General features: G+C 40.3%; 2 protein-coding genes across 2 annotated transcripts in view; both read right to left on the minus strand.

Moving 5' to 3' along the window:
• LOC134659174 (uncharacterized) overlaps window positions 1–5948 on the minus strand; it is a 43309-nt gene extending 37361 nt beyond the window's left edge. Inside the window, exon 1 of the mRNA XM_063514805.1 lies at window positions 5250–5948. The gene's annotated coding sequence lies outside the window, so the exon portion shown is untranslated. The remainder of the gene's footprint in view (window positions 1–5249) is intronic.
• The window catches only part of LOC134659005 (uncharacterized), a 237202-nt gene that overhangs the window by 89362 nt on the left and 138604 nt on the right, over window positions 1–9236 (minus strand). The gene's annotated exons all lie outside the window — the stretch shown is intronic.

Here is a 9236-nt window from a genome sequence, read left to right on the forward strand (position 1 = left end):
GGGCTAATAATTTATTTATAAGTTTTTAATACCTTTAAACGAGCAATTCTTGTATATTTATTTATTTATTTATATGTACCTATATATATTTCGGGGATCTCGGGAACGGCTCTAAACGGATTTAGATGAAATTTGCTATATGGAGGTTTACGGGGGCGCAAAATCGATCTTGCTAGGTTTTATCTATGTTTTTATCTATGTGCCGGACAGGTACGTGGGGCGCAGGCGGCGGCCGCGACTGCTGGCCGAGTCGCGCGGGCGCACCAACCTGCTAGGTCTGGCGCCACTGACGCGCGCTATTCGGACCCTCAATATAATAGCGGAAAATATTGACATATTCTCATGCTCTTTGACTGAATTCACAATATCAACATTAAATATATTATGTTATAGACGTAATGGCTTACTTTAGATATGTATGGTTAATAGTTACACTATTGTCTTAGGTTTACCTGTAAAGATAGTTGTAAGTGTGGAAAAAAATAAATAAAATAAAAATCTCTGGGAAAACGCGCATTTTTGGGTTATTATATGTTACCCGAGCAAAACTCGGTCTCCCAGACATTAAGTTTTTAATTTAAGTGTTTTTATCATGTTTCATATTTAAACTTACAGATGTGAATCGCCAGCAGAGTTTTTGGAGAGGTGTGGTTTTCTTATTTCCTGTTACCAACCTTAAACACCATACCTACTTAAATATCAGAAAATAATAAAGTGAAGAAAATTAAATAAAGTTGAATGCTTAAAAACTTTAATGTTTTATTAAAATTAAACGAAAAAATAAGTGTAAACTGAAATAGATCTATTTTTTTTATTTGTAGTTGAATAACTTAAATTTTAGTATTTAGTCTCCTTTAATTAAAAATCATCTCTGAGTAGATACATATTAAACAATAGGTACTTTTAGGTCTTGGTAGTAATGTTAGGTCTTATGACCTACTGTATTTGACTATATTACTTACCAAGACCGGAGCCTGACCTGTCAGTCACCAACTATTTTGATGCTCTTTGTAGGTAGCATCAAAATAGTTGGTGACTGACAAAGTTACCAAGTTACTAAGGTAGTAGGTACCTATATAGTAGGTAGCAGTAGCGCATCATGTTTGGACTTTTCTGAATATGTGGTTTACGAAATGTGTTAAGGTACAACTTGTGGTTTATTAACGTGGTTTAGAAATAGGCAGCTTGAGTTGGGAGAGGTGATGAGTAAATTGTTTCATTTTTTTACAATTTTGAGCGTTTATAGGAGAATGTGTGGAGCAAGCATTATTTGACGTGTAGGTGTGGGTTCAACAAAAAGATCGCTTGTCAATAAGGCATTCTTGCTGTTAAAATTCAATTATTAATAGCCTTTATCGACCATCAGCAATGTAGTCCCTTTTTGATTGATGGAAATTGTCACGTAAGTTCCACTACTCGCCGCCGCATCGCCTACAGCGCATTCGTTGGTCTATCGCTCACAAGATGTCATTAATTCATGTAAACTTACGTACTGAAAAAAAAAAGTTTTACTCTTTGCTATAAATTACCCTTTCGCACGTCAAAAACTCCAAGATGGAGCCGAAGGTCATAGAGAAAAAAGTCTACATTTGGAATCATTATTTGTCAAAATTTGACATTAGCAATCCACAGTTAGGTGACAACCAAACCAAACCATTATAAACCTTAAAGTAATAATAAAACAAAGTTGTTTTTTGTTAAATTATTGTTTGTACCAAATGAACTTCAGCACTTGATGAACTTCAAATGAACTTCAACAGTTGAATTTCAAATGACGCGAAATCTGACAGTTGTACATGTCGAATAGGGGCCCAGGCCCCGCGACTACATGGCCAACGTTATGGAGCGCATCGACTTTCTAAAGCAGAAAGTCTACGCATGGGCAAACCGTATTCGCCGCTACAGAGAGCGTGTGGATCGATTCCAGCAGAATCGTCTTTTCCAGAGTGACCAAAGGAAGGTGTACCGAAAGTGGGAGGAAACCAACCTTCGTGAGTCCGACACGCAGCCGCCGGATCCTACTGTCATGACTGACTTCTGGCGTAGCATCTGGTCGGTGCCTGTCGGACACACCGAGGGGGGTTGGATGAATGTTGTCGAGCGTGAGTGCGAGTCCATCGAACCTATGGGGGTAGTCACTATCACCCCCGATGACGTAAGTTGTGCCATCCGCACGGCCCAGAACTGGAAAAGTCCTGGGCCGGATGGATTGCACAACTTCTGGCTAAAATGGTTCCGATGCTCGCACTCGTGCTTGGCAGCACAATTTCAACAAGCCCTCGAGCTTGGTTCTCTCCCACCTTCCTTAACAACTGGTGTCACCTTCCTGCTCTATAAGTCCGGTAGTACCACGGAAGCGAAGAATTACAGACCCATCACGTGCTTACCTACACTTTATAAGCTCCTTACATCCATTTTGAGGACAAAAATCAACGCGCACATTGTCGCTAACAATATTTTGGCCCCCGCTCAAAATGGATGTAGGGTTGGGTCCCGTGGTACTAAAGAGCTCCTCCTCATAGACATGACCATTTGCCAACAAATCCGGCGGAACAAGGAGGCCCTCTCAGCCGCTTGGATTGACTACAAGAAGGCCTATGATTCGGTGCCTCATTCATGGCTGGGGAGGGTCTTAGAGCTGTATAAAGTTGATGCAGCTTTGAGAGCCTTTCTAAGCGCGTGTATGAGACAGTGGACCACAGTCCTTCGTCAACCAGGAGGCGGGGATGACCGCCCTGGCCCGCAGGATTTCATAAGGATTGAGCGAGGAATATTTCAGGGTGATAGTCTGAGTCCCCTATGGTTCTGCCTAGCTCTGAATCCCCTCAGCACCCTGCTGAAGGATTTGGGACTAGGTTGCCGGCTTCGGAGAGAGGGTGAAGTCATTTCTCACCTTCTGTACATGGATGACCTCAAATTATTTGCACCAAATAGCCGAGACTTGACGGAGCTACTGAAAACCACCGAAGTCTTCAGTAGTGCCATCAACATGGAGTTTGGTGTCGATAAATGTGCGGTTATGCATGTACAGCGGGGGAGGGTTGTAAATTCAACAAATTTACAACCTTCTGAGACAATGTCTTTCAGATCTATCTCTGAATCAGAAACCTATAAATACCTTGGTATGTCACAGTCGTTGGGTATTGAGGACGAGGGTATTAGACGGTCGGTGAAGGAGCGCTTTTTCAGTCGGCTCACAAAAGTCCTTAACAGTCTTTTGTCAGGAGGCAACAAAGTGCGCGCCTTCAACGCCTGGGTAATGCCCCTACTCACATACTCCTTTGGCATACTAAGGTGGACTCAGACCGAGCTGGATGCCCTGGATCGGAGGGTCCGATCACTGCTCACCGCGCATCGCATGCTACACCCACGCTCGTCAGTTATGAGATTGTACATCCCACGGAAATGTGGTGGCCGAGGCTTCCTAAACGCCAAGGATCTCCACAACCGCGAGGTGTACAATCTCAGGAATTATTTCCTTAACAACCAGTGTGGGATGCATCGTGATGTGGTGGCAGTAGACAGGAACCTCACGCCGCTCTCCTTGGCAAACGAGAACTGGCGCAAACCTGTGGTACTAAGTACTGCGGATCGCAAGACGGCATGGGAGAGTAAGGTGCTACACGGGCGGTTCTACAAGGCCCTCACGGGACCCGATGTGGACCTGCTCGCGTCGGTGAACTGGTTACGATTCGGGGATCTCTTCGGAGAAACCGAGGGTTTTGCCTGTGCAATTGCGGACGAAGTTATGATGACGAACAACTATCGGAAATATATCCTGAAGGACGGTACGGTCGACATTTGTCGGGCATGCCGCCGTCCCGGAGAGTCACTCAGGCATATCATTTCCGGTTGCTCTCATCTTGCTAACGGCGAGTACTTGCACAGACATAATCTCGTAGCCAGGATTATTCACCAGCAGCTTGCTCTTCTATACGGCCTTGTGGACCGCGAAGTACCGTACTACAAGTATTCACCTGCGCAAGTTCTCGAGAATGGTCGTGCCACGCTCTATTGGGATCGATCTATCATCACTGACAGGACTATTGTAGCCAATAAGCCTGACATTGTGATAATAGATCGATCGCAGCGCCGGGCCGTGCTCGTTGACATCACCATCCCCCATGATGAGAATCTCGTGAAAGCCGAGAAGGACAAGTCTAGTAAGTACCTAGACTTGGCTCACGAGATAACCGCCATGTGGGATGTTGATTCGACGATCATTGTCCCGATAGTTGTTTCAGCGAACGGTCTAATAGCGAAGAGTCTCGACCAACATCTTGAGAGACTCTCGCTAGGTGGTTGGATCAAGGGTCAGATGCAGAAGGCGGTGATCTTGGACACGGCGCGGATAGTCCGCCGGTTCCTCTCTCTGCGGCCCTGACCACCGGCAGCTTGAGCCTTGCCCCGCTGCTGGCGGCACCCTAGGTTAGGTTTTTTATAATATGTTTATACGTATTTTGTATTGTTTTTGTAAGTGTTTTTGTATTTTATTTTTATATCCATATTATAAAATAACCTAGCCTAAGAGTTAAAATAAATAAAGAGAAAAATAATAATAATAATGTGAGCCTATATACGTCCCACTGCTGGGCACAGGCCTCCTCTCATGCGCAAGAGGGCTTGGGCTATAGTCCCCACGCTAGCCCAATGCGGATTGGGGACTTCACATACACTTTTGAATTTCTTCGCAGATGTATGCAGGTTTCCTCACGATGTTTTCCTTCACCGAAAAGCTAGTGGTAAATATCAAATCAAAATGATATTTCGTACATAAGTTCTGAAAAACTCATTGGTACGAGCCAGGATTTGAACCCGCGACCTCCGGATTGAAAGTCGGACGTCATATCCACTCAGCCACCACCGCTTCAACCAGTATAAATGAATGAAAAAAAAACTATCAAAACCTTTATAAAAGCAGTACATATTGAATTCATATTAAAGTTCTACTTTCACTTGCATAAAATTTCATTCATAATACTAAGTGAAAAACAAATGACAGATAATGATGCAAAAATCAATAATCTATGTTTTAGCTTTTCTGAACATATACCTACATTTTGTTAAATTATTAAAATTAAGTTTTTTTTTAAATCAGTTCATTCAAACATTTTGTATGTATGTAAAATCATCATAAACCACAAAAGTAAATGTAAATTCGTAACATATAAAATCTAAATAATGCCTGATTCTGTGTCGATTGTATGAGAATTTCGTATAAGAAAGTCGAAAATCGAATTGTTACTTACATGAACTTATGTGCAGAAAGATAGTTTCCACGCCATATACCTCCAGAAAAGTTGTGCGAAATTCAGTTATAACACTTGCAGGGTTTCGTAAACATAACACGAGGCTCTAATGTCTTTGTTTCGCACAAACACTCAGTTTTATTTTCGTCCCAAAATCTACAGCGGTAAAAAGTGTTCGCGCCTTTTTGACATCACACATTTAATGATATTTCATACTCTATTCTTAAATATAATTAGTGAATCACACAGTTCAGTACATTACTTCACCTATTTAAGCACTTAATCTTCTAGTAATATCAAATTATACACAAAATAAGTATCGAGAAAATAAAAATGCGGCACGGGCGAATTTATCGATTTATGCGCTGCTAAACCGAAACGAACATTGCAGATGCACCATATTTCAGTAATAGGCTAATAAGCGAAACTGTTGTGAAGCGAAAATGTAAACATAATCGCTGTTACACGCGTAATTACATGATAATTTTTATTTATTGAGAACAAAAGCCAAACAAATGTCAAAATGGCGGCGTTTCTTTTTTTATCTCTTAAATTTTTCTGCAGAGGGCGCTTTGCTTTGTTCTCTCGCGCATGCGTTTTGCAACTGCTTTACGTGATCGATAGCGAGGAAGTGGAATTTTAATTTCCGTGCATTTCCGCAAGTGCAGTTTCAGCAATTCAACTGGAGAGTTACATAAATCGTGCTATTTAAATTAAAAGAAGTACTTTTCTCGTTCTATATATCGTAGTTAGAGTTACTTAGAGAGCAATTATAAAGCGATTTCTAATTTATTATATCTATTTATATTTGCAGTCTATTTTTAATACATTTTCACACATTCTTTAGCAATGACTATAATATCGTCAAGTTCTGACTTCTGAGATTATATTCTTTGCTTCTGAGGGCCCACCGCGACTACCGAAGTTCCCAAATTGCGGACATCTTTCTGTATCACTCTAACTAATTACGCCTTAATTGGAGTAAAAGAGAAAGTTAGTTTTTAACACTGGGAAGCTGACACTTTCATATGTTTGTCTTAATGATCTCGTAGCCAGGTCAAATAGGCCAGGTAAAATAAAATAAAAAACTTTCTTCTGTCACTGTCACTGTCACAGATATAAAGTAAACAAACCGTTGGCCAACCGTTGGCGCTGGCGCTTTTAAATAAAAGAAATCGTTTCTTTGTTTTATTATGAATTAAGTTAAATTCACAAAGGGTCTGATTTATATTGCATTTAAATAAACAATCCAACAATGTCTACTACATCAGTGACATCGTCAAAGAACGAGGTAAAATATGAAAATACATTTGTGGATAAGCAAAATATCATTGTAATATATATTTAACAAACTCGTTTTAATTTTTAGAGAGCTGGATCTGACTTGCCAATGGAGGTTGAGGCGGCTCGTGCATTAAACAATTATCTACGAACACATTTGAAGAATATGAAGATGCTAAAACAAACCATAATTCAAATGGATGGACACATTAGAACATTGCAGAAAATCAATAATCAGTGGCTTGATGTTGGGAACAGAACGAAATGATTTGTTTTTAATTTTTTTTCTTTCGTTCCATCTCGGCAAAGGTCTTTTATGCAGCATGTTTATTTGGTTTTTATACTTTTTATTTTGTCATATTATTTTGTTTTCAGTGTTGTATAAGTACAGTCAGCTGCAGAGATAACTGACCCACCCTGCATTGGAATTTGTTTGCAAGGGGGTCGACTATTTGCAGCTGACTGTACATTAGAATCAGGATATAATAGCGACCAAGGGATAGTGTATAATATGTCATCAAATATAACTTTTAAGTACTGACATTATTTATAAGAATGTAGTAACAAACATAAGACCACCGTTATTTGATTTTGAAATAAATAAATTAAAAAAAAATATTTATTGAATAAATGAATTGTATTGAATAGGAGCCAATTGGCAGTAAGAGATTCTTTTTAATTTTGCTTAGGTTTTTGTTTTAGCTAACTAATACGAACATCTGTTATTCATAGACTATTCACAGGCTCCTCATTTTAACACATTCAGTGCCGATAGCCCGACTATCGGGTATTTTATGATTTCGTTCCCAGGCCGGACGACCCAATAGTCGGGATCGTGGTACTACAGCTTTATATGACGACATTTTTGTGGCCTGGTGCGGATGTCTTGTTTGCCTGGGTGGCAATGAACGTGTTAAACTGGTCATTCTGATAGAATACGTTATTTTCGACTTCTTTGAATTGTAACTCTGCCTTTTTTTTAAATTTAACTGTTTTCGGCTACCAGCATCAAAACAGCCATGCCCTTAAAACATAGTTATTGTAGTTATTTGTGTAAATAATAAGATTAAGGGCCAAATGCACCATCCCCACTTGACAGACTGATCAATGTCGCCCGGCGCACTGCGGCAGTTTACTGTGAAACTTTATTGTATAAAATTTAGCGAACTGTTCAACAATCACAAACAGTTTAGTGCAACCGACCCTAAGTTGATAAACATGAATGCCATAGATTTGAGTGGCTGTCTAATGGTCACAGTTCTATTATCTATCTATCTATTAAGCCCTTTCATTCTGAGTTAGAGTATGCCTCTTAACTCAGTGTGCCACTTGGCAAAGGCCTCCTCCAGCTCTTTCCATTGGGGTTGGGCCCACGGGCCCATGGTCACAGTTACATCATTATAAAACTAGTATGGGAGTGGCAATGTGTGTTGACCGCTGCCCTATATTCTGCCAATTTTTTATACACATTACAAGGAGCATTTTAACTATAGTTGGTCAAACCAATTTGTCAGTCAGTAAGAAACAAGAAAACTACTCATCCTTTTCTTTTGGGTGCTAGTACTAGTGTAAGACAAAGATAGTATGATTCTCTCTATGTTTGAAATAAGACAGTCCTTTGACAAACTATACTTGGTCAACCAGATCTTGACAGTAGAAAAAGGCGGTAAATTTGGAAAATTTAGGCGCGAAGGGATATCATCCCATAGAAAATTTGAATTTGGCGCCTTTTTTTACTGACAAGATTTGGTTGACCAGCTTTATATCTGAAGGACACTCAGTGTTAGGCTTGGCCCATAGAGAAATAGTTACCACTTTTTCTTTACTTATATTTCTCTATGGCTTGGCCAGGAAGTGGCACAGACAAGACATCCTCTAGACTGAGCATAGTAACGCTACCCCCTCTGCCACTTATACGGTAGTTTTACTCCATCTTCGAGTCAATCCCGTGCCGTGATTGGTCCGTGTCTTTGAACAGACCAATCACGGCACGGGATTCGCTCACCTCGTCCCCCCGCACCCCCGTATTTTTGGCAGCATCGGTTTCATGAAATAATTGCTCTAAACTCCGTCTAGAGGATCACTAGTCTATGGGAAGTGGTCTTGGCTAATCGAAAGGAGTCGTTTTAATAAAATAATATTATAAAACAAATTGTTTTATTGATATTTTGTTATTCTATCTAGTCTAGCTTAATTAATTAATCTTTATAAAATTCAAATGTTTTGCTATTGGTTTTAAAAAACCAATTTGTAAATGCTACTTGACGCTAGATGGCGCTATTATAAAAGTTGCCTAATCTAGTACTCGGCGTCATAGGGCGCTGTAATTAAAGAATAGCATTTCATACGTGTCCCGCTAGCATAAGTTGAGTTCTTGCGCGCGACGCCATACATCTAGCGCGAATTCAAGTATGGACTCGCGCGCGAGAACGCAACTCATGCGAGCCGGTATGGAGTATTAATGTATGAAATGTATGAAAAAAATACTTAAGAGTGCTCACTCCATACATCAGGTTTAGTACCAAAAAGACTATTAGCATCTAGTATCGAGTAGCGGAACTATCAGTACTGCTACTTGACAATAGATGTAGCACCGACCGGAAAGTCTTATGCTGTTGAGATAAGACTTTCCGGTCGGTGCGACATCTATTGTCAAGTAGCAGTATTGATAGTTCCGCTACTCGATGCTAGATGTAGACACTGAAA

This window comes from Cydia amplana, chromosome 24 (genome assembly GCF_948474715.1).
Source record: "Cydia amplana chromosome 24, ilCydAmpl1.1, whole genome shotgun sequence".
In the NCBI taxonomy this organism is placed as follows: domain Eukaryota; kingdom Metazoa; phylum Arthropoda; class Insecta; order Lepidoptera; family Tortricidae; genus Cydia; species Cydia amplana.